This window comes from Meles meles, chromosome 14 (assembly GCF_922984935.1).
Source record: "Meles meles chromosome 14, mMelMel3.1 paternal haplotype, whole genome shotgun sequence".
NCBI lineage: Eukaryota > Metazoa > Chordata > Mammalia > Carnivora > Mustelidae > Meles > Meles meles.
Genome location: NC_060079.1, coordinates 52,015,197 through 52,042,044, shown reverse-complemented (window position 1 = coordinate 52,042,044; position 26,848 = coordinate 52,015,197).

The following is a 26,848-nucleotide window of genomic DNA, read 5'->3' as shown; positions in this document are numbered from 1 at the left end:
GTATTATCCCAAGAAGTCATAATCCTGGGGTGGTTGGTGGATACAGGTGCGTGTTGTAGGCGGGTTTTAAAGAAGTTCCATGTGATAGTGTTTTCATTTAAACATACTGGCTCACTTCCCTATTGGAGGAATCCTACTGTGAGTTCTTTCATGAAGAATAGAAACTTTCCGGCAAGGAGAGACTTACCAGCCAGTTGACTTTTTGAAGTGTAATATTTGTTTAAGGTGTGGTATACACTAATGAGTAGTAAGAATCCCTCTATGTAGGCAAATTTAGTCAATAGATAATCTATATGAAACACCTACTACAGGTAAGTCATCGTGTTTGACTTGTAAAGTACAAAAGAATGAATCAGACATCACCTCTCATGGAGCTCACAGTTTAATGTGGAAGGTAGTCTTTGTACAATTTATAGTGTGAAATGGAACACAACTTGAGGTGCACCTTAAAGAATGAGTAGGATTGTTAATAGGTGGAAGAAGGAAAGAAGGGTATTCACAGTAAAACAAAAAACTGGATCAGACAGCCAAGCCACGTGAACTGAAAGCCGATTGTATGTTTTAAACTCAAGGAGTGGTGCATTGTGGCTAGATTATAAAAGTCTGTTATGGCGACTGTGAAGTCAGGGGTGTGTGCACTTTCATGAGTAGCTGTTACTTTCCTTTACTACTTAGATATCAGGAGATCATTAAATGTCCTTGGGCATGAGAATGGCATCAATAGATTTGTGCTTTAAAAAGAATTAAGTGGCAGTGTGGTAAATGAATTGCAAGGTAGAGGGTTTATAAACAGAGGGTTTGTAAACAGAAGTATTTATTAAGTTAATTGGGTAATGTACCTGAAAATATCAAGGTAATTTATAAAGAATCAAATTAAGTGTAAATTGCTATTATAATTGTATGCCCATGAAAGAAATGATGAGTACCCAAACTACTGAAGTGTCAAAGGCAATGGAAAACAGCAAATATCTGGGACATTTTACAGTTAACAACAATAATAATAAAAGGGGCATTTGCTAAGGGCATCTGGCTGGCTCAGTTGGAAGAGCATAGGACTCTTGATCTTGGGGTCCTGGATTCATGACCTACGTTAGATGCAGAGAGTACTAAAAATATAAATAATTTTTTTTTAAAGTGAGCATTTGGGCCCCTAAGTGACTCAGTCATTAAGGGGCTGCCTTCAGATCAGGTCATGATCCCAGGGTCCTGGGATCAAGCCCTGCCTCGGGCTCCCTGCTCAGTGGGAAGCCTGCTTCTCCCTCTCCCACTACCCCTGCTTCTGTTCCCTCTCTCGCTGTATCTGTATCTGTCAAATAAATAAATAAAATCTTCAAAAAATAAAAAATAAAAAGTGAGCATTTTTTGAGCATTTGCTATGTTCCATATTCTATGTGCAGAGCATGTATTAATTTAATCCTTATAATCCTTTAATTTAAGAAGAGTCAACCATTTTAAAAGTTAGAAACTGAGCAAAGAGAATAAATAACTTGCCCCGATCTCACAGTTGGTAAGTGATGATGTCAGGAAGGAGATTTAGGAAGATTCTGGCCCTAGATATACCCTAAGGTATTAACTATGCAAGAAAATGATGGATTTTAGTAGTAATGATTAAGGGATAGGAGGAGTCAAAAATGATCTACAGTTGGCTATTCTCAGAGAATCTTTTGTAAAGACTAGTTTTTCAGAATGTTAATAGATGTTAGGCATGAAAGGGGTCCAACATCAATAAAACGCTGAGATAAAACAAAATAAACCTATTTTCTACTGAAGTAAAACTAAGATCCTTCAGAAGTTTAACTTTCACTGAGTATATCTAAGAATGTATGCTACAGTATGTAGAATTTATAGAACTTATTTGACCATAAATCTCATTTTTAACTTTAGCTTTTTGGGGATTAGTGTTCCTGGAAAATAATTCGGCAAATGCTGTTATAGAGGTCCTACCTTGGTTACCAGATGTAGGAGCAACAATATTGTTGGTAAGATGCTAAATGTGGTTTGGGCATATGGAGTGTTGGGTACCTGATGGGGAGATGCATAATAGAATATTGTAGGTCTGGGTCTCGAGTGATAGGTCAGAATTGGAGACTCAGACATGCAAATCCCTCATATGTGGGTGACAATGAAAATACGAACTTAGCGGCAACAGCTGAGCTCATTAAGGGGAAGAGCAAAAGAGAGGAAGACCAAGGAAGCTATTTCGGGGGCTGTGCACATGCACTGTCAGTTTGTGCAGAACTCAGGTGAAACTTAGTTGATATTTAAATGTGATCATATTTTGTTAAATTATTTCTGATCGTGGATGGTCTGTTAAACTTTAGCATATCTCTATATAAAATTTAAGCCATAGATATTCTTCTAAACAGTACAACAGACCAACTAGAAGCATGAATTTCTTCATTTATAGAAACATTAGCATGGTTAATCTCTCTCTCTCCTTGGGGGAGATGGTCTTTAATTTGAACAAAAAATAACTCAACCATAAGTACAATGATGTGGAGCTACAGTGAAGGTTCCAAATGTCACTTGTCTCCATGACAGCCTTATATAAATTGTAAAAAATACTATTATTTCCTAAATTTGAGTATAGTCTTGAATTTTAAACAAGATCTCCTATTAACCTAATCCATGGTAACAAAGATTCTCTCAAACCAAATAGTTCCAGGAGAATCTATTTTAGCAGCAACATCTGTGAATGATTCCAAAGGCTTGCAATAAAAAAATAAAATCATATAATATCCGACCAGAAACAACAAAAGCCAAATTGGATTCCTCCCTGGAAAATGAACTTCAAATTATCTTTTAAACCTACAGACTTTTAAGGGAAAAGGTTGAAGAAAATCATGTTTAATTCACTTAAAAGCAAGCAACTTTAGGCAAATACACTCTTGAATCCTTAATTTCAACAAGTTGGGGACATGTTCACAGTGTCAAGGCCAATGTTAACATGAAAAGAGAATTAAGGAGAGAGACACTGAGTTTAGTTTTGTTTTTTTATTCTCCTGAACTTTCCTAAGTTCCTAAGTTCACCTCGTATACTTTGCTACCCCAAGCACAGCTCTTGGTCCTATAATTTCTCTGCTCAAAAAATCTTTATGGTTCTATCTCCCTTGGGTAAGGAAGGTCATACCCCTTAGATGGACATCTGGGTTCTGGAGGCCCAGGTCTTTGTGTGGCTCTCTGATCTGATCTCCAGTGTTCTATTTCTTGCCTAGAAGATTCCAACCAACCCTACTACTTGTTTACCATATACAAACCCTGCCTTCCTTCTTCTGCTTCCTTGTTTATGTTGTTCTTCCTTCTTAGGTTACTTTTCTCACCTTACCAACTCCAGCTAGAGGTAAATCTCTATTTTTCTCCTTGTCTGTCTGAATTCATATAGAGTTCCTAACACATACAACCAAATTCTAACTTGCATTACTGTTACATAGGAAGACTATGGGGTATGAAGATAAAATTCATGCATCCTTGGGAATCAGCCAGATGCTGGTTTCAGATAAATCTGTGTCTTATTAGCTAAGTGGCCTTTGGCAATTCTCTTGACATGGCTGACTCTCAATTTTCTTATCTGTAAAATGGAGAGAAAATATCACGTTGAAGATTCTTTGGCACTCTGCTTGGCCCACAATCATAAATATGTACTAATTCCATTGTCAGTAGAGCTTAATTCTATTTTCGCTTTCTGAGTGCTTATGTGTCAAGTCCGCTAAAAGACTGTAGAACCAGACAAAATTACCTACTTCATTAGGTTGTTAAAAGGATAAAAGAGGTAAAGTATATAAAACACATAGCAGGGGCTCCTGGGTGGCTCAGTTAAGCAGTTAAGCATCTAAGCATCTTTGGCTCAGGTCATATCCCAGGGTCCTGGGATTGAGTCCCACATCAGGCTCCCTGCTCCTTAGGGAGTCTGCTTCTCTCTCTCCCTCTGCCTGCCACTCACTCCCCCTGCTTGTGCTCTCTCTCCTTCTCTCTCTGTCAAATAAATACATAAAATCTAAAAACAAAACAAAACAAAAAACCACATAGAATAGTTTCTGGTACAGCGTAACCCAATAAATGGCAGCTTTATTATTGTTTAGGTATATAAACTTTAGTAAGTAATGGCTTGTGTGCAATACATCTTTATTTCTGCCAGGGCTTAGCAAACAGTTGGTGCCCAACTATTATTCATGGAATGTATACTTCCATATTACTGGGATCAGGTCTGTGAAAAAAGAAATAATGATTTGGGCAAACCCAAGATAGATCCACTAGTAGATTCTATTTCTAAAAGAATTCGGATGAATTAACATTTGATTAAATTTGGTACCTATTCAATTCCCAAATCCATAAAGGACAGAGCTCAAGAGAAAAAAAATATGTTTTAAACTGCCTTATTTTTTAAAAAAAATCGTGATTAAAAAATAAAATAAAATTTACCATTTTAATCATATTTATTTATTTATTTATCTATTTATCTTTAGTAATCTGTCCACCCAATGTGGGACTCAAACTCACGGCCCCACAATCACAACTTGCACGATCTTCTGACTGACCCAGCCAGGCGCCCCCAATCTAACCATTTTTTAAAAAAATATTTCCAATATTTCTTTTATTTTTTTCTTTTCAGCGTAACAGTATTCATTGTTTTTGCACCACACCCAGTGTTCCATGCAATACGTGCCCTCCATAATACCCACCACCTGGCTCCCCCAACCTCCCACCCCCAGCCCCTTCAAAATCCTCAGGTTGTTTTTCAGAGTCCATAGTCTCTCAGGGTTCACCTCCCCTTCCAATTTCCCTCAACTCCCTTCTCCTCTCCATCTCCCCATGTTCTCCATGTTATTTGTTATGCTCCACAAATAAGTGAGACCATAGGATACTTGACTCTCTCTGCTTGACTTATTTCACTCAGCATAATCTCTTCCAGTCCCGTCTGTGTTGCTACAAAAGTTGGGTATTCATCCTTTTCTGATGGAGGCATAATACTCCATAGTGTATATGAACCACATCTTCCTTATCCATTCGTCTGTTGAAGGACATCTTAGTTCTTTCCACAGTTTGGCGACCGTGTCCATTGCTGCTATAAACATTGGGGTACAGATGGCCCTTCTTTTCACTAACCATTTTTAAAGTGCACAGTTTAGTTGTGTTAAGTATATTCACATTGTTGCAAAACAGATCTCCAGAATCTTTTTTCCTTCTTGCAAATATGAAACTTTATACCTATTAAACGACAGCTCCCTCTTTCCCCCTGCCCCTAGTCCCTGATGACCACCATTCTACTATCTGCCTATAAGGAGAAAACATTTTATTTATTTATTTATTTTTTATTTTTATTATATTTTTTAAAGATTTTATTTATTTATTTGACAGAGACAGAGATCACAAGTAGACAGAGAGGCAGGCAGAGAGACAGGGGGGAAGCAAGCTCCCCGCTGAGCAGAGAGCCTGATGCGGGGCTCGATCCCAGGACCCTGAGATCATGACCTGAGCCGAAGACAGAGGCTTAACCCACTGAGCCACCCAGGCACCCCAAGGAGAAAACATTTTTAAAAGGAAAGAAAAGAGAATTCTATCATAAGAATCTCACCCACTGATTATCAGAGGAAGTGGGGGGAAATAAAAACAAAGAAAAATAATGAAACAGAGAGATGTCCCCAGCACAAGGGAGCCTGTCACATGCTAAGTTAATAAGACTGAAACTTGGAGCAGGCTGGTCCTTGGCTGAGAAGCCCAGGATGATTATCAGCCCCATCTGGGAAGCAGAGGTGGAGTAACACAGCAAGGCCAGAAGGGGTTTCTGAACGTTAGAACAGAGGAGAGCCAAGAGCTGAAGCAGGAGAAGTACCAGAACTCTAGTCTCAAGGCAGACATGAGACACCAACAAGAAGACAGGCAGGAAATGGGGCGAAAGGATGGTGAAGAACAGAGCAATAAATAAACATAATTCCTGTGGGTGGGTCCGTCTTGGGCATCTTTTAAAAGGCTGAACATGGGTCTCTAGGGCAAGGCTGGGAGGGCCTGATGGCACAGGCCCCAGGTTGGCTGAGGGAGGGAGTGAATGAGAGGGGGGCTCCTTCCCATCTCTGCATCCTGGCCAGTTGGTGCTTATGAGAACTGAGGCTCGTCAGTCACCTGATTTCACCAGTATAAACACATTTTTTAGAGGAATGGGAGAGAAGTGTTGAAAAAGGCCAATATCCTGGATTTGTCTGGGCCTCACCCACTTTCAGATGGGCCTGCTGGGGAAAGATGGTGTTTAAGGAAAACAAGGGAAAAAAACCCCCAAACTTCTAAACTGAAAATCATGACTCCTGGATGCTTTGTTCTAGCTCCACCTAGTCTTTTTATATATGACCCTTGGCTGGTCCAGTCTTTCCGCTTTGAGCTCCCCTTACATCAATTTCCTTGTAATTTTCAAGGCCTCTGTGTGTCAAGTTGATTCACTGAATGAAAGCAGATATTTTTGTGCTGCTGTATGGTGACTATTTTAATCTTTTCATTCTCAAAATTGTTCCATGATCACGTTAAAAGTTAATACTCAATGGTTTACATATCTGAAAATTAAGGTTGACCCCAAAGGACAAAATGAACTTTAATAAATGATGTAGCGGCTGTAAACAAAGCCATTCCTCGACCATGAAATAATGAAGGACAAACTTCCTTCTTTATTTATAACTAACTTCCTTGGAATGGCCTAAGAGGACAGTAGAGACCTGGAAGGATGACAGCCTCAGAAGACAGATGGAAATGCCCCCATTCACTCGGTGATGAATGAGCAAGGCAAACCACGTGATGACTAGATACCTGTAGTCCTTCTGTTCTTGGAGCCTGTGGTCTAATGTGGAATAAGGAAGCTTATATTCAAATATGAAATAAATTATTACACAAGTAATCTAGAAAAGAAGCAGAACGGTGACACCTTATGAGAAGCTCTAGGAAAATTAAAAACAGCAACATTGATAAACAGTAAGGACAGGGATCTTTGCAGAAGAAAGGCCACAGAATGGAAAATCAAGTTCTTTTGAAGTGAGCAAGCGTGTGTACAATGACCTGTTATATTTCAATAGCCAGCTCTGTTTCCGTCCACAGTCCGCCAGCATGGAGCTCATGCTGCGCAGTCTCTGGATCAAGGAGGGGGATTGACTAAAGCAACCTTCTCACTGCTCTGCCTTGACCCTTTTTCCTCCTCCCCGTTTGCCAGGAGTTCTCACTTCTGTGTCCCCCTCCTCCTTGCCCCCCACCATCCCTTAATTTTCTATTGCTGCCGTAACAACTTATCACAAATTTATAGGCTTAAAACAATGCGGATTATTACTTTATAGTTCTGTAACACCAAATTCCAACATGGGTCTCACTGGGGTAAAATCAAGGTATCAACATAGCTATATCTCTTCTGGAAGCTCTAAGAGAAAATCAGTTTCTTTGCCTTTTCTGGCTCCTGAAGGCCCACACATTCCTTGACTCCTCCTTCTTCAAACTCAGTGTAACATCTCTCTGACCCCCGCATCCATTATCACGTGTCTTTCTCTGATCACAGCTGAGAAAGGTTCTCAGTTTTTAAAGATCTGGTATGATTAGATTGGGCTTACCTGCATAGTCCAGGATAATCTCCCCATCTCAAAATCCTGAACTTAAACACATCTACAAAATCACTTTTGCCCTGTAAGGTCACATATGCACAGGCTCCAAGGACTAGAACAATCTTTAGGGGCTACTCTGTCTACTACATGCAGGTAATTAGAGCCTTCAGTTTCCTTACAGGAGAAGGCCAGCAAATCTCATTCCCTCTGCTGTTGGCTAAGGGAATTATGGAGAAAGTCGTGAAATAGATTCACATAGTAAGATTGTCATAGTTGACAGAGTCTATTTTTTCTTGTGGCATTGGTTTATAAACTTAAAAAAAAAATCCTAACAGATCAAGGTAGGTATATACTTCTTGATTTCAACTAGATTGTTCTCTTCAGAGTAGAACTGTCTCATAATGGGGACAGAGAAGGGAGGGGAGAAAAAAACCTTGTAGACTTTTCTCTGTCATAGGTAAGGGGCAGGAATTTCTCTGCTTTCCCTTCCTTATCCAGTCCATTTTGTTTGGAGCTAAGATCTGCACAACCCTGGTAGGGGCCTGGCTTTAGCATCTAAATGACTAGAGCCAGAGCACCAAAGAGAGGAGGAGTTCAAATAAGGAAACTATGTATGAAATAAAAACCTGTTTTAACTTTGCCTGGTGTTGGGTTCCTCAACTTTACAGAGGCTCTGATTTTTGATAATCGTGCTACAGAAGCAGGGATATCTGGCTTCCTCTGTAAAGCAGCTGAGAGCAATTTTCTATGGTATTCCTTGTGTTTTCCTCAATTTCAGTTTCAATACTACCTTTCCCCCTACATTTGAACAGTCTACAGCCCATTTCAGCACCTTAGTGGTTAGCTCTTAGTATGTGCACAATAAATATTGGTGGGATAAATAATTAACTTCTTATCTAGGGACCATATAATCATATAAGAAGCTGTGTGGCATCAACTATCACTTAGTGAACACCTACTCACTCTACTAGGTCAGCTTCCACATGCTTTCTAAGTCTTTCTTTGATCCTCCCCACATTCTGTGAGCTTGGTATTATTGTCTCTATAAAGTCAGGGACTAGTTCAGAAACCTGACCAGATTGTGGAGCTAGGAAAGTAAAAGAGGCAAGACTCAAAATGAGGTCTCTCAGAACCCATTGTTCTTTGTGACTCTGTACTGTCCTCCTCCTCCTGACCATCCTGTTCCAGGGAGAAACCCAGGATCCATCCTGGTCTCCAAATCTCCAGTCTCAGCCCTCTGATGGCAGGGTGCAAGAGACAGAGCTAAGGGCCAAAAATGATCCTGGGTATAATTGTGTGCAAGACTGTTTTGGAATCTTTCAGCATTCCACACTACCTAAGCATCATATCTTTTTTTTTTTTTTTTTACTTTCTTTTTTTAAGATATTTGGAAAATGTATTTATTTGAGAGAGAGTGAAAGCAAGCACAAGCAGAGGGAACAGCAGGCAGAAGGAGAGGAAGAAACAGACTCCTCAGTGAGCAGGGATCCTGATGTAGGACTTGATTCCAGAACCCTGGGATCATGACCTGAGCTGAAGGCAGACGCTTAGCCCACTGAGCCACCCAGGTACCCTCTGTGCTTTGTATCTTAATAGTGTTGTAAAGATTATGTATAGTGAGGTCGAGTCAGTAATTCTGGCAGTTTTGATTATTCTCTTTATGGCTACATGGCCTCTTCATTTTTGCTCAGGTGTATGACTATCTATCTGCTCCAAACACAAAAATTTCGTAAAAATATTAAAGGCAAATCAATGGCCAAGCTTTATAACTGGGTCCTGGCTGGGTTAGCCTTTTAGAGGTTCTACACTTGTCACTCACTGCTGCTCCCCTGCCCCCTGCTATATATATTCAGAATTTGTTTAAATCCCTGAACTATAACATAACAGAAAGGATAATCCCCCCAAATTCTGACTCTTGGGGTGTCTGTTTTGAAATTCTTCTTGAAATATTATTTTAAAAAATAGTTTTTGTGCTTCTGCTTTGCTGTTGTTCTCAACATGTACTAACAATGGCAACAGGGCAATCCAGTCCTGAGCTCTGCTGTGAAGTGTCCATGTCTTTAGTTATCCACAGGGAAACTGGTAGAAACCTGGGGGGGTGGGGGGAGTCAAGTGAACTGAGCAAATCCAGAGACTTTTTGAGGTCACATGGGGTTTCTTCATTATTTCTTTTCCTCTTCACACCATTTCTTCCTGTTCTTTCTTTGAAAAGCTACATTTGTAGAATGTCACAATAGATAATTTTCCTTTATGCTCTTAGTATTTCTTTAAACAACGTGGAAAAATGTCCCTTGTGAGGAGCCTTTTCCCCCTTGGATTTTCCATCAGTAAATTTGTAAGAATTCTTTTTCCGTAGAGTTTTTATGATGAATAGCCAGTTCATGAAAACTACCAAGTGGCTTGCAATTATAAATGGCTATTCAAATGCCAAGAAACAATTCAGTCATGCTAATCTTTTACGTGCAAATTTTGTTATTTGTTACAGGAGTGGAAATATGTAGTCATAGGAGACCCTTTCAGTTATGTATTTAGGGATCCCAGGAGGATACATTGGATGGAAACTGATTATTTGTTTCCACAAGCACTCTGTGAGATTCTCTTAGACACCAATAGCTATGTTAGGTACTGAAGATACAAAGATGAATGATTCTCCAAACTGATCAGCCAGAACATTGTTTCTCTTTGAAATACAGGCGAATCATTGGCCTTTAATTTCTTGAGGCACACATAAACAAAATTTTCATAAGCACACACAAGTATCTAGTTATTTGTGAAATAGTCTTATTGGTAACTTAGGTGTAGAGCTCTGGTGAGTTTCTGGATTCCTAGCTAACCCACATTTAACTGTAAAATAATAAAAAACATAGCTGTAAAAACTGCATTGGGCTAATTCATGATAATGAATCTCTGGAGAATTATCTGAAACATTATCTGCCTACACAAAAAAGAAAATAAAGAAATACATTTGCCAAAAGAGGAGGAGGCTTGGAAGTTCATGGAGCACAGACCTTCATCTGGATGATGTTTTTGTTTCATTAATGTGCATCTGTTGCCTTGGGAGCCTAACTAGTTCTTCTTGTTAGAATGATGGCCTATATATTGCCGTGAGATGATGAGTAGAAATGTTGTAGAAGAATGCTAAAGGGAGAGGGGGCGGGAATAAGGTCAAGGAGGAAAGAACCTGGGGAAATTGGTGGAAATATGAGGACACACCCAGATATTGAAGAAAATAGGATAAGGGAGAGGTAGCAGAGGATAGGAAGAGAGCAAGTGGGGATAAGAAGGACAGAGACCAATGGGGATGGACAGATAGACAATAATGAAACAGTGGAAATGCCAGGAAAGATGTACAGATGACAATGAGAAGGAAAGTCAGGAGGAAATGGAGGGAAAAGAGAGAAAAGAAAGATGTTTAAAAGTGGAAGACAGGGTTCAATGAGAAAGACAGAATGAAATGCTCCCAACACTCTCCCCCACTGTTTGATCCTGGGTTCAAATGTCTGTGGCTGCCATGGCCCACAGACCACACTTGTCAGGGACCTGTTAATAAGGGTCAAATTCCAATTCTGAGCAAAGAGGACAGACTCTCAGTGGTATCTGTGAGCCAAGGAGAAAAGCTCAATTCCACCAGCTGTCTCAGGAGTCCTGCTGCCATTTTAACCTTGACCCATGGCTTTATTTGGGAAGCTAAAGGAATGGGACAGGGTTCTCAACACCAATGTGGTTGAGGATGAGATGGACCATTCCTGCCTAGAAGGTCCTCTGCTCCTCACTAGGTAGAAAACCAGCTCCATACAGAGAAGTGGATGATCTTCAGCTTCCATGACTATGAAATATGGCAAAACAAAATGAGCTTCTCCCTTACGTTGAGAGCAGAGGTGGAGCAAGTACTCCGCAGATCAGAGTAGGAGAGTGAGCAGAAGCAACACGACCTTTATAATCCAATTGGCCAACAAGACTCTTCCTGGACTAATAAAAATCTCCCAAAGAAAACTTTTCCTAAACTTTTCGTACTGGTCAGTATTTGTGAAATGCGATTACAGCAAGGTCAGCTGATGAGGGAGGGAAAAAGTGCCTTCAATTTTCCAGTACCCACTTAGAAACTGGCACAATTTAATGTGGCTTTTGTTAATACTATTTTATATTAAAAAAAAACAAAGTAAATGTTTGGCATTGGTTGTTTCTAATGTAATGAATCAGATAATGGGCCATGCTTGGCATAATGTTATGGCTGCCTTAGAAACGAATTGACATCATTTCTAATATTGATTCCTCTTATTTCTGAACACAATCTATCTCTCTATATACTCAGAGCTTCTTTAATATCTTTTGGTAATTTTATGATTATTTCTAAAAAGGTCTTGTACACTGTTGTGATACCCAGATTTATTCCTAGGTATTTCATTCATTCTTTTTTTTTTTTTTAAGATTTTATCTATTTGTTTGACAAGAGAGAGAGACAAGTAGGCAGAGCAGCAGGCAGAGAGAAGTGGGGGTGGGGAGCAGGCTCTCTGCTGAGCAGAGAGCCCGATGTGGGGCCTGATCTCAGGACCCCGAGATCCTGACCTGAGCCGAAGGCAGAGGCCTAACCCACTGAGCCACCCAGGTGCCCCTCGTTCTTCTTAACCTCTCTCCTCATTGTGCTGGATGAATGAGACTTCCAGTTTAAAATGGTGATAGTGGGTATCATTTTCATGTTCCATATTTGCCATAATTTAAAGGAGGGCTCTAAAATTTCCCTAAATTATATGTTTGTTATAGTTTTTTTTTTTTTTTTGAAAGACACTCCTTGTGAGGATGACGCAGTAACTCTTTTTCCTAATTTGCTAACAGTATTGATCAAATCAAAAGTTGTTACATTTTATCCTTTTTTCTGTATCTAATAAGATAATCATATAACTTTTAGTCTTTTAATCCATTAATGAGGTGTAATGTGTTTAAATAAATGCATTGCTAGGTTTTCATTTACTCAATTTAAAAGAAAGTTTACATTTATGAAGACAAAGGAGATCAGTGAGTATTTTCCCTTCCTCATATTACGCTTTACTCACTAAATGGTCAAGTTCCACATGAGCGCATATAAAGTACAGAGGGCTTTCTCTTTGTTGGTGTTCCTGGAATAGTCTGATGTGACAGGGGCGAACCCATTCATGACTGTTTGGTAGAACCTGTAAAGTGGTCTGGGCAGTGTTTGGCATTTGTGTGTGTGTGTGTGTGTGTGTGTGTGTGTAGGGGTATATACTATTTAGATGTATTATTTTTTCTTGAGTCAGTTTTGGTAAGTTATTTGTTTTCATGAAAAATTGTCCATTCACTAAAATATGTAGATTAGTAGCACAAATTATGGATAGAATTTTCAAAAATTATTTTCTATGTAGGCTGTATCTACAGGTCTGCCCTGTCTTTTTTTTTTTAAGATTTTATTTATTTGAGAGAGACAGTGAGAGAGAGCATGAGCGAGGAGAAGGTCAGAGGGAGAAGCAGACTCCGCATGGAGCTGGGAGCCCGATGCGGGACTCGATCCTGGGAACTCCGGGATCATGACCTGAGCCGAAGGCAGTCGTCCAACCAACTGAGCCACCCAGGCATCCCTGCCCTGTCTTTTGTTACCTTTTTCTTTTCTTGGCCAGTCTCATATAAAACCTGTTTATTTTATTTGTGTTTCAAAGGATAAGCTATTGATTTTGTTGTTTTTCTCTAAGGCACTAAATGTGTTTTAGGTAATTTCTGTTTTTCTTGTTTCTTCTGTTTCTTTTTTCTTTGTGTTTACTCATTTGGATTTTTTCTAACTTCTTGGGTTGGCCATTTAACTCATTAATATTCATTCTAGTATACGTTTGAAACTAAATTTCATTACTGCTTTGGTTTCTTCCCACAGATTTTGACATGTAATTTTTGAAATATTTCTGTTCTAAGTATTTTCTAACTTACATTATGATTCCCTATCTTATGTCATATGCATTAATTTCCAAAGGTCTGAGATTTTTTTCAGATATATTTTCATTAACTATTTATACTATAATTGTGCTTCTGGGTGACAGAAAATATAGTCACTCGGAGCATGGCATGTCATGATTTCCAACTTGGATGAGGCCGTAATGCTAGCTGTGGTTTCTGTCTGGTTTTAGTCCTAACATTATACATCTGTTATATTCCTGAAAGTAAGGGAAAGAATGCTGTATTCATCTGGGGAAGTGCTGAAGAGCAGAGGATGTTAAGTGACACGGTAAGTCCCTCTGTAGAAAAATCACCCCATCAGGTCACCTTCCATGCATACTCTGTGTCTTTTCACTTCTCATGCTGATACTGAGTCCTCTCTCATCAGGGCCAGCCACTAACTGGTTATAGCTTTTTAAAACATTCATCTTTCCATGCTAACTTCAGAACAGTAAAAGGTCCAGGATATTTTTCACCCAGATGAAAGCTGATTTTCCTTCTTAAACAAACAGAAGAAATTCTTTCTAGGCTGTACATCACGTCAGTGTTTGTGAAAGAGTATTATCTATAGGATCAGTTGGTCAGGGGGAAAAAAATGCCCTCAATTTTTCAGTAACTACTTAAAAATGGACATAACTTGATTTGTAGGCAATGAATGGCTGAGGACCCCACAGAAGGACCACTTAGTTTTGAAAAACTCCTCCACGTCAAGGAAACATTCTACACTCACCAACTTGAGGAGGAATTTGAAAGAAAATTATTAAAGTTTTTTGTTTGTTTTGTTTTCTTTTAGTGCTAGAAGTAATTTTAGAGGTCAGCCAAGACTCTTCCTTAACAAATGAGGAAACTGAGTCCTAGAAAGGGTTAGGAATTCCTCCATGATCACACCCCGTATTCCTGGAAAAGCTGGAAATGAATTCCAGTGTTTTGCCTCCCTCACCACACTGCCTTATTTGAATGCTCCTTATAAAGCTTCTAACTAAAGATAAAAAGATTCCTTTTTTCCACAGCTCCACAGTTAGCTTGTAAATATCCTGATGAGCTACACAACTCGGCAGAGTTGCAAATCCTGCAGAAGAGTAGCAGGTGGGAATTTTCCATACTTCTTGGATTATCAAAGGCTGAAATTAATGACATATGCCGTGGCTAGAGATCCTCAGATCCTGTCAATGGGATGGTAAATGTTTCCATTTTTTGGTCAGAACATGAAGAAGGTTTCTTCACTCAGTGGGAGCAAATATCAGATATGGTATGAGATCAACCCATGGGCCCTCAACAGCTAGTGTAGATAAGATTGAAGGCTATGAAAAGAACATCCAGTAATGACAAAATTCAACAAAATCTATAAGTCAGAGTATATGCTGATGGAGACAGAGAAAATATCATGCCTAATTTTTCTTAACTATTGAAGACCATCTTTTCAGACATGACAACACCCAGCAGGATCTTCTGCTCCAGCTGTTCAGTTCACGACTTTTTTGCTGGGCTACAACTGGACCATAGCTTGTGCAGGGGAATGAAAAGAAGCTGGAGGTCAGGCTAGAGGGTGGGCTGTATCAGGCCTTGTACATTGTGCTAAGAGCATTTGAGAGCCATTAAGTAATGAGAAGTCTATAATGGATGATAAGTTAGAGAAATCGTTTAGTTAGATTTGAAATGTAAAACAATCACTCTGGCTGCTGTGTGGATAATCAATTATTGGTATGAAAGAAAAGAGGCAGAAAAAAATTCTGTTGGGAAAATATCCAGATTCTCCAAAATAAAAAGGTGATCGGGACCTGAACTAGGCATAGAAGTGATGATGGGGTGAAGTAGACAGATTTGGGAAATGTTAAGAAGGTAAAGCTTTAAATGTGGGAGAGAAAAGGAGGAAATGAGACTAAGAAACCCAAGTTTGACCTTGGATTACTTGGTGGATGGACATATTATTCCTCAAGCCAAGAAAGATAGTTGAAGCATATTTGGGAGGAAATGTAACAGTTTATTTTCAGATATGTTGAATTTTACTTACCTTGGCATGCAATGATGGAGAAGAAACCCAGCTTGGAGGTTTGCATTTGAGAGTGCTGAGCACGTAAGTAGGTTACATGGGGGAAAGGATGAGTTTCCCAGTGAGAGTGTGCTGAGGGGACAGAGCCCAGGACAGAGCTCTAGCAAACAGTGACACTGAAGGGGAAGGAGGGGAACATACCCTATAGGAAATGGAAAAGTCAGGGGGGCAAGGGGAGAAATAGAAGGTGATACTCCAGAAAACATGTAATAAGAGAGTTTCAGAACGAGTTGTATGAACCATCTCAGAGAATTCCAACAAAATGGGTACTGAAGACTGAAGCCTTTGATGCTGGGCTAAGGAATTGGGGTGTCCCTAAACAGAGAGGATGGGTAGGAAGTTCAAGCTCAGGACTAGTAAGAGTGATAAATCTAATGAAGATGGTGAGAGCAATAAAATTTTATGATGAACTAGAAGGGTCAAGGATAAAGATCGTCAAGCAACATTGAACTCATGATGAAGACCACGAATTTGTAATGGCAAGAAGAAATTGAATATAGTTAATATATCACGTAAGGAGGGGGAAGGGAGGGGAATCCTTGTCCCAAGATCAAATTCACCCCTGTAGTAGCTGGAATAATCATTTTTGTCAGATAGAGTCCCTCTTCTCATGAACTAGGATGGATAAACACTAATAAATTACACTAAGAAATACTTAACCGTCTAATTACTGGTTTTAGTTACAAAAATCACTATTATCTCAGCGTTGAACATGTTGCAATATAATGAAGAGTTCTATTGACTGAACTGAGAAACATGCTAATTCCATTAGCAACTCTGGGTTGCTCCACAGACAACAAAGTTATCTAATAAATATTGCTGTCCACCTAGAGTCAATTTCATAGAGTGATCTTTCACTAACTTTGACATCAAATCTTGGGATTGTATCTTACCTAGATTTCCTAATCATTCTTTCTGGGTGGGAACCTCTCTTGTGGGTGAAGGATGGAATGAAGCATGGAAATGAGCTTGTGCTACAAGCATCACTGGGCTTCCTGTCCTGTACCGGGCTCTCTGTCCTTCCATGGTATCTACTTTTCTTTTCTCTCTCACTTTTTTTCTTTTCACTCTCATTTTTCATCTCTCACTTCTTTGGTCTGGATTCTCTCCCCCTCCATAATTTTCCCTTCATTATTTTCCACTCATTCTTCTCTTTCAATTATGTCTCTGCCTACCTATTACATTTTGTGTTGCAAAAGGCACTCTGGACTTGGAGTCTAAATGATCTCATGGAATCACTATGATTCTTTCTGATGATGATGGCCTTTCTTCCGAAGATCTCATTGAGATTGACCTCACAGTGGGAAATAAACATCTCTCTGTTTCAGGTATAATTTGGGAATGTAGAGCCTCCTTTTTACTGCTCTGCTCAGACAAGACTGCCATACATACCCCTCTCACAATTACTCATCCTTTCATCCAGTGAGTTCCCACCACTTTGAACACACAAAGATAACAGTGTGTGCACATAGAATTGCTATACAGAGATCTATTTTAAGTTGGGAAGGATGTCTCTCGATGCCCATTACATCAAAAAGTCAAAGCTTTCTTATAAAGGAGAAACTCTCAAGTCATCAAAAAATATTGACCATAAATTAGTTCAAATTTTGGCTCATTTATTGTTCTGGCACATAGCAGAAACTCAATAGATATTTGCAAGACAATTGACTAAATGATGATTTTGGATCACTACTATTAGAAATACGTAGTAAATGAAGTATACATTAAGTACATATTAAAGTCATTTTATAGAACATGTCAGGTCTCCAAAGTGTTTATTTTATCTTTCCATATACTCTTAAGGAAAGCTGGATACTCCGTGGGATTACTTATGGCCTTCACTCCATAGTAATTCTTTTTAGAAGTGTTGAAGACATTAATTCAGTGCCTCAAAACTTATATATAGTTCATGGACTTTTCTGCAGTCTTTACCCGAATAGGAGTGTAGCATGGAATTTCAATTTATTACTCCAAGACCTTAGCTGTGGCTCCCCTCCTACCTCTAACATGCAACCCCAAAGTCACACAAACTTATTATTTATCCCCAGGACACAACTTACTGTGTGTTTGTTTGTGAATTGATCTCAATAAGCCCACAGGAGCTTGGCAGTATTAAATTTGAAATAAATAACACCCATGGCCAAGAGTTGTCCACAAAATGAACTTCACCTCGTTATTTTCATAAACCTCCAACCCCCACCTGCTGACTGCAAATCTCTCTCAGCTTAGGAGAGTCAGATGTTCTTCACCCTGTGTACTCAAAACCACCGCTCTGAGCCCCAGGAAAATGAAAAGGGAACATACTTTGCTGTCCACTGCCAAGGGCGCTCCACCGGGATCCAGAAGCCTGGGAATTCTACCCTGGGGAAAGAAAGCAGGAGTTTCCCAGCCAGATTTCACCTCCCACCACGGGAGGTTGTTTTTAATTGTTCTTTGAAGAGCCTTTCCAAGTTGTTTAAAGCCTTATCCACCCACTCAGGGCAGGTTTTGCTGGACTCTGGGAGCAGTCATGGTTTCTTCCCTGCTCTCCATGGGCGCAGAACTTTGGGCAGAGTTTCCATTTTCCACTCTCTCTTCCCAGGACGGTACCCGACTGGCTACTGATACAGTGGAAATGTGCTGGTAACAGCTGTGATCTTTTCCATGGCAAGCTTTTAACAGTTTGCTTATTGTTTTCAAAATATCCCTGGGCAATTTGTGTAAATAACATCCTTTTCCTTTTTTATTAGTAGTGAGCATGCTTTAACAGCTTTTGAAACAAGATGGGATTGGGAGGGAGACAAACCATAAATGACTCTTAATCTCACAAAACAAACTGGGGGTTGCTGGGGGGAGGTGGGATTGGGAGAGGGGGAGCGGGCTATGGACATTGGGGAGGGGAGGCGAACCATAAGAGACTATGGACTCTGAAAAACAACCTGAGGGTTTTGAAGGGTCAGGGGTGGGAGGTTGGGGGAACAGGTGGTGGGTGATGGGGAGGGCACGTTTTGCATGGAGCACTGGGTGTTGTGCAAAAAGAATGAATACTGTTACGCTGAAAAAATTAATAAAAAGGGGAAAAAAAATTATAAAAAAAAAAAAAAAAAAAAAAAAAAAAAAACAGCTTTTGAGTAAGCACGTCCATTTAAGTTGGTGAATTATCAACCAAAGGAGCCATTCTGACGCAAAGTGTGAGTGACCCAGGAAGCTATCTTTTCTCACCCATTTATTTAAATTCAATCATAATTCAAAAGCTGGAACCTGTACCTGACGTGATGGTAAGAACTTACCATGCATCGACTCATTCAGTCCCTCAACAATCGTATGATACCATTATCCCCACTTTTCAGATAGGGAAACTGACATTTACGTACATAGAAAATGGCAAGACTGGGATTCATCTAGCCAAATCCAAGACCTGCAGTCTTTACCACCATGTTCTCTATCTTTCCAAAATTCTACAGTAGAACGAAGAAGAGTCCATAGGAGCATCATCTATGGGTTTGAAAAATGCAAAAATGCTCCATTTCATGAAACTGATGAATCACTAAATTCTACTCCTGAAACTAGGATTACACTGTACATTAGCTAACTAGCATTTAAATAAAAACTTGGGGAAAAAATGCTCCATTTTTCCAGGTGATTTTGAACTTTACATAAATTGTCCTTGAAGATAAAAATTGGTTTGGCTTCAGGAGAAAACCTATTTATTAATTTACTTTAACTTTGATTTTGAAACAATTTCAGACTCCTAAAAAAGTGGAAAAACACTACACAAAGTTCCTGTGTACCTTTCTCATGACTTTCACAAATGTTAACACCTTCCATAACCACAGCACAATTAGCAAAATCAGGAGATTAACACTGACAATCATACTGTTAACTAATCTACAGATCTTATTTAAATTTTACCAATGGTCCCACTAATGTTCTTTTTCAGGTCCGAGATCCAGGTTTCCAAATAACATTAGTTGTCATGATTTTTCCGTCTCCTACAGTCTGGGCAGGTCTTCAGTCTTTCTTTGCCTTTTATGATCTTGACACTTTTGAAGAGTACGGGCTCATCTGGTAGAGTGACTCTCAGTTTGATTGTGTCTGGTATCTAGTCATGATTCCGGTTAGTATTTTGGTCAAGAATCCTATGTAAGTGATGTGTGTTATGTCAGGAGGTACATGATATTGATTTGTCTCATTATTGGTGATGTTAACCTTGATCGTTGGTCAAAGTGGTATCTACCGTATGTCTTCATAGTTAAGTTGCTGTTTTCTCTTTTGCAATGACTTAAGTATTGTTCCTTGCATTTAAACTCTATTTTGCTCATTTATGGTTATGTCACTTAATCTCTTTGGGCCCCAGTGTCCTCAGGTATTAAATGGAATTAATAGTCCCTGTTCGACATATCCATCCATGCTCCTGTGAGGTACAAACAACATAAGTGAGAGTTCTCTGCCAGTTTTAGAGAGGTGTATAAATGCAACAAACTCAAATACTGCGCCAACTATATCATGAGAAGCCACAGGTTGACAGATTACCCAACATTCTTATTATGTTCTTTCAGACTTCCATTCAAAAGGGAAATTTAGGAATTAGTCTGCAGTCAGGCATGCAAGAAAATTTCTATGCCATGACATACTCTCATAGACCACCTCGAAGAGACCAAATCTTCTCTGAGGTTTCTAGGGTTTCTGTTAATCCAAGGTTCTCTGGATCTCATATTTAAGTTGATAAACATAAGAGAGAAATCTCAATATGTGTTGTGATTTGGGATTACCCTACACAATGTAACATCATGATTTCTCTTTAATTTTACAGTAACAGGCATGTCCTGATTCATTAACACAGGAATACAAAGCAATCATATTCTTTTATTTTTCCAGTGAGCATCCACATGATTTATTAGTGGGAAGTCTGGCATCTCACTCTTGAGGCCTCTCCTGGGAAACGTTCCTCTCCCACACACACAGACTCTTTTTAAGTTAAAGAAGCTCAAGCTATTCAGTACCATAGGGGAAAGAGTTTAATCCTACTTTTCCTGCTCTGCTTTTCTGCTGCCATTGAATGTCACTGTTCAAAACTAGCCCCATGCTGTACCACAAAAGCATGTCTATCCTGCAAAGACACCTCATACCTAAACCATAGAGTAGCCCATGTTCAAGTGCTCAGCTTTTGTTCCCAAACCACAATATGCCAGCGTAGCTGGATCCTAAGGGCATGACAGTCTCAGCCATAGATATTTTTTTCTAGAATAGCCTTTCTCTATATGCCAAGTGTAACAAACACCCTCCCCTTCCTCATTCTTTTTGGTACATTTCCCTTTGAAGAATCTTGGTGTGCTTCCTGTTCACTTTGGTCTACCCATACTGGTCCACCCAAAGAGATGAACAGGCCTGGGGTCCCTAGGTTCCTATCTACAATTTAGCAGACTCCTCTGGAAATTAAGAGGCATGGTGGAGAGCTAGCCTTGGTCAGGTCACAGACAGTTCCCATTATACTCTTTTATACCCAGGTGAACACTACTCAGTAGTCTTCCATAGTTATTTAAATATGGAAACCACTCAAGAGGTTCTTGAAAATGGTCTGTTGCATGATGATTTACTATGATCATCAGTAAAAAATGGAGCAGTCTCTGGTATTTACTTTGCAAAAAATATAAAATTATGTTTAAGCCTCAGATACATATGAATATCAAGTAGGATCATATTTCCTTTTAAAGTTTCCAAAATGATAGCTTGAGCCTTACCTTCTTGTTTACCATAAATTGGTCAATTTCAAAGTGTCTTTGGGCCCTTTCTGAAGGGGACCGATGGTTCTCTCCTATAATTGCTCAGGTTTGGGTCCCTCATAGTCTTCTTTGTGCATTTACTCATCATACTAGCACAGACATTCAGTTCATAACAGCTGGTGACCACCAATATCACCAGGCCTGTGGCCTCTGAAGGAGAACTTCTTTCTCCTTCTGGCAAAGACGAGACCAATGGGTGATGTCTAATCAGGTTTTATTGAAAGTTTATGGGACATATTTACATACAGAGTCAACTGTATTACACATGGGTGTGCTCAGAGCCCTCAGCCCCAAGGCCAGGGTGACATTCCTTAGGGAGTCCCTAAATGATACTTCTCTGCCTTCCTCCCAGTCTGCTACCATCTGGAAAAGGAACAGCCAGCCACCCTTCAACAGGTGTGCCCTCTAACATGTCTGCTTTACTTAGATCACAAGAGGTTTCAGAGGTTTCAGGGAAATGAGAAAACACCCCAGTACCTCCCCACACCTAACAGCCTAAAGCCTACAATCTTGAGTCTTACTTATAGTTTCAAGATTCACCTCTTCCCAGGGTGATGGATCATGGATCATTCACTACCCATATATGGTACCCCAACTTTAATGTATTTCCCCAAATATGGCTTATTCAGCCATGAATAGACACCAGTCTTTTAGTCCACGCTCCATACCACCAAACCCTGTCAATTTCTTGACTCCTCCAGGGTAAAATATTACCTTACTTGAAGTCATTCCTCACTGAAATGACTCCAACTTTCCTGGGATGGGGGCTCGGGGGAGGTTGAGGGCTCCTCAGACAACAAATGACTCTCCAAGGCCACTCAATAATAAATATGCCAGGAGAGTCTAATATGACACAGAGAAAACAAACATTAGCCCCTAGGTAGCAAGTGCTAAAACTTGCACTATATTTACACTAAATAAGAGGGAACTTAACTTTTTAGTTTGCAACAACAGATAGTAGACCCTCACTAACAAACATATGGAGAGAATAAATGAGTTTGAAGCAAAAAAAAAAAAAAAAAAAGACTGAGCCACCCAGTCACCCCAAGAATAAAAATCTTGAAAAAAAAAAACATACAGAAGCATTTTTTTCTCTTGGAAAAAAAAAGAAACATCTAAATTTAATTTATTTCACTGTATGTAGACTTTTCTTTGAGAACTAAGAGAAAGTTCTGCTATATCTTCTATATAACAACAAAAAAAATGCCTATTATAAGGCTTCTCTCAGTTTGTCATATAAATTTGAGCTTCCCTCTCTAAAGGTAGAACATGGCTTGAAACTTTTAAATGATAGCCTTTCTCCACATCTATATTCATAAGACTTTTTTTTTTTCTTTCCCAATTTGAGTCAGAGGATTGAATTTCACATGGAAAGAGAGGAGAGGAGGACATTCCTGTGGCTTCACACTGACTATAGTCACTGTCACTCACACATTTTCTTCCTTGCTTGTTGACCCCCCGGAAGCCCTGTGGTCTCCACTATCCATACAGTGTCATTGGCACAGAAAAGGCTCCCAGTCCCAAGAGTCCACTCACACCTTGGCAGGACTCCAAAGCACTCCAAGTGTTAGGATGCAAGCTTCAGGGTATCTACACCCTGAAAATTTAGAAGGTTTAGAAGGAAATCTAGCATGATCAGGGTCTCCAGCAAAACAGAGGAGATGGCACTTCTAATGCGGCTTAACGCTCTTCCCTGTAATCTGAAAGCACAGAGAATGATCTCTAGGGTATCTTCAAACTCAAGCTCTAGGACACTATAATATCCTTAGTGAAAGTTCACATGACCTTTGCCATTGTGAAAAATCTATGAGAAGCCAGGCTTTTTTACCTTTTGGGCGCTACCCCTGTACAGAAATGTGGAAGCCAGCCACGGCTTTACCAGAAGTAGGGTATGATAATACACAGTGGTCCCCTGCTGGAGGGCAGTCTTTCCACCAGTCTGCCTGCCGAGACCCTTGTTCAATAACCAACTCCTGTGTCAATTTATTCATTGAAACTTTCCCAGCTCAGCTCTCATACATACATTTTCTGTGAACTTCCGTCATGCTAAATTCACGACCATGTCATTTAACAATCCATTGCTTTTTCAACCTCAATTTATTTGGTCTTATCAACTGAATTATAAACCTGAAACTCAGGACTGAATCTTCTCCCGCTTTGTATAAGCCATAGCACCTCACACAGTGCTTAGCAATAGAGGGAGCTAAATAAAAATATTGGATAGACTCAAGCTGAAAGAATGTATTTACACGGATAGACTAAGACACAGGTTTTTGTTTTTGTTTTTGTTTTTTTGCCGTAATATGGCTAAACTAATACCAGACCAATTTGGTGTGCTGGAGAGGAGGAAGACATGGAAACGTGAAACTCCTTATCAACAATCAGAAAGCTAATTAGTTGGCAAAGTATCATATTTGTTTTGTTTTGCTTCCAGAGAGTTCTTGTACTGCTGCTGAAGCTAGCCAAGACCCGCTCAGAAAACTCACATCCATTTTGGAGGATATAGGTTTATATGAAGGTCTCAAGATGACTGTTGGAACATGGTTTTGGCTGGTTCAAAAAACACTGAGTTCTGCTCTGGCCTCAAATAACTATGGAGACAGGAGACAAGGGGAAGTAGGCAGCTTCCAGAATTTCTGAAAAATGTATTAGGCTAAGAGGACCTGCTGGTGTAACTGTGGGTCTTCTGACTTGACCCAGTCCCAAAGCTTTAAAGAAGTAATTGTGGAATCCAGAGACCAAGGGATAAACGATTAGGCAAAGTACAGGAGGGTCGGAAAAAATAAAGGGGTTTGGGAGCCTTCTTAAATCTAGACCAGGGATAGAGTGCTTTGTAGGGTGGGTCCCTTCCTCAGATAGCATTTCCATATGAGCGAGCATGTACGTTAAGGCATTGCTGAAGTACCAAGACAGTCTAGGAAATTACATGTGTTGGTACTGCACAGGAACTACTGAAAGTCATGCAGATTATGTAGGTTAGATATCTCTCCGATGAGTTTTCTAGTCTTCTTCGGTATTTGGAAAATACCACACTAAGTGATGCTATGAAAAAATGTCTTAATTGTATTGCAAACCCATTCCTACAATTATCAAGTGCTTTTTTTCAACTTACTGTCATATGATCCGATCCCTAAAAAGATGAAACTTATTTCTGCTATCCACTTCACACAGCATTGCTTTCAGGAAGATCACCTTTGTGTTTCCAATGTAAATGATTCAAACCAAGAAGATCTTTCTTATAGAAGATTTCCATATAGTCCTGGTAGTTTGCTCCTGCTTCATGTTTTATACATGAAGTTGCTGGGTAAAAAAATTTTCTGCCAACTGATCAAGTTCAATAGCAAATTAAAGACTTATTTTTCTTTAGAGAGAAAAATGCATGACAGTTGTTATAAATAAATACCCAAATGTACTTCCTATTGCCAAGGTTTTCCAAAGAAAGCTTCAGTTTGCTCAAACAATAGGCTGGCTTCTAGATCTTCCAGCTACAGGAACTTGTGGTTTTTGGTAAATATTAGCAGAACAGGCCTATTCACAAAGGCTGCGCACCTGACCATCTGGTCTCAGACACAGTGTACCCTCAACACTTCTGGGAAAGACCAGTCTGCATTTTTTTATGGGTTGGACATAATGAAAAGGAACAGAGGTTCCACTTGCGTTTATACACATTTCCACCATTAACTAGTTTAGTAAACTCCATTTATTAGAAATCTGTGGTAGAAAATAGCTAATAAGAAAGGAAATCTAATTTTTCACATTATTCATAAAATAAGCAGATACTTATTATACTAATTATTGACTGCATTTCTTTTGCCATAGTACACCTCCCCAAAGGTTTATCATGTATAACCATTTGGCGATATGTCTATAAATCAGAGCTAATTAATTCCTTTTTTACTGAAATCCATGCCATATCTCTTGCTATGAGAACAAATCTTGTATTTTTAATATGTTTCTTATATATTTATGTGTCAGTGACTGATTAAAGCATTTTTCTAATGAATACTAGAATCTTTGATACCGTCATCAAAAAAGAGATAAAATATGGACTGAATGTCTTCCTGAGGACAAATTACATGATTGCAAAGATCTGGCCAATCTTTTTCTGCTCTGTGTTTTGAAATGTAATGGAGAGCTTTGCCACTCCTGTAAATGCTGGCTATCATGAAGACGAGGAATAGCATTTCTTAAGCAGCTACCTGGAAAAACTAGGGCAGACACCTTTTTCTGCTTTATAAAAGTATGAATTTGTGTCCATGCTGTCAAGTAGGTTTCACATGAATATTTTCATGTTTTATCATTTCTCTTAGCCATATGTACTTTGCACTCTCTACGTTTATCATTTATGAGCATATCTTTCTCAATTTGTAAAATGAAGACATCATCCAAGAATGGCTTTTTGGCAAAGAAATAAACCCATTGAATGTTTGACTGGCAGGCTTGTTCAATTATACTCTTGGTATGTTACAAATTCAAATGACATTTTCTGCATATGCCCAACATTTGAGAGAGCCATAACATCCAGACTTGCTCATGGTTTTTCTCTGGGCTATCAAAATAAGAAACAAGTCTGTATCTTCCAGACAGTAAGACTGAAAGCAATGCAAGGAAGTGTGATTCAGGTCAATGAGGTAATTGAGGAAATGTCATGACAACCAAAATTAAAATGAGCAGCCTCATATTTGCATGTGCCAGCTGCTCCTCAGGAAATCTTTCTGGCTGCTTTTTGTTCCTATTAGACAGGATAATGTGGCTGCAAATTATATCCAACCGAAAGACTTGACTCATCCTCAGCAGACATTGTACTAGCAGACAAACCCGGGAAGGATAAAATTCAGAGGGAGAACCAAGGAAAACACACACTTGCATGCACACATAGACACACACTCACGTAATTTTTCTCGTCCCTTTCTGTTGTGATGATGCCTGGAGATCATTTTAAAGCTTTTAAAAGGAAAAGTTCCCTTTAACCTCACACCACTCTAAATTGCTGCATGACTAGCTTATACGTCATGTTGTGCAAAATGGTTCTGAAGGCCTGGACTTCCTCCTGTCATCACTCAAATGCTCCCCAGAATGGCACTGCTGCCATGGGAAGTATCTTCCCTCCATCAGGTCATGGGCTTTATAGTCTGGAACAATCGGTGCGTGGTAACAGTGTTAGTCCTTCCTAAGTGTCAATCACCCAGGAACGCTTTTGCTGAGTCTTCTGCAAATATAATATGTAGAGAGAGAGATCTCAAGTCCTTTGCAGATTTCAAGGTCAGGTGCAGTGAGGTCTCTGTACCCTACATCTGAGCAAAGGGGCATTGTCCTCTAGAGGACATTCATACATGTGGCTTTCAAGGTGAACTTCTGTGACTCACAATGACGTGGAAATTGCCATCCATCATTGGCATTCTCATGACTATTATCAGCTCAAAACAAATTAAGTCGTCACACAGTTGACGCATCTTCTTCCTTGCCTGTTGGAGTTGCCGAGCCAAGCAGAGTAGGTTGGCTTCTTTGCTATCTACCTTAAGTAGATGGCATAA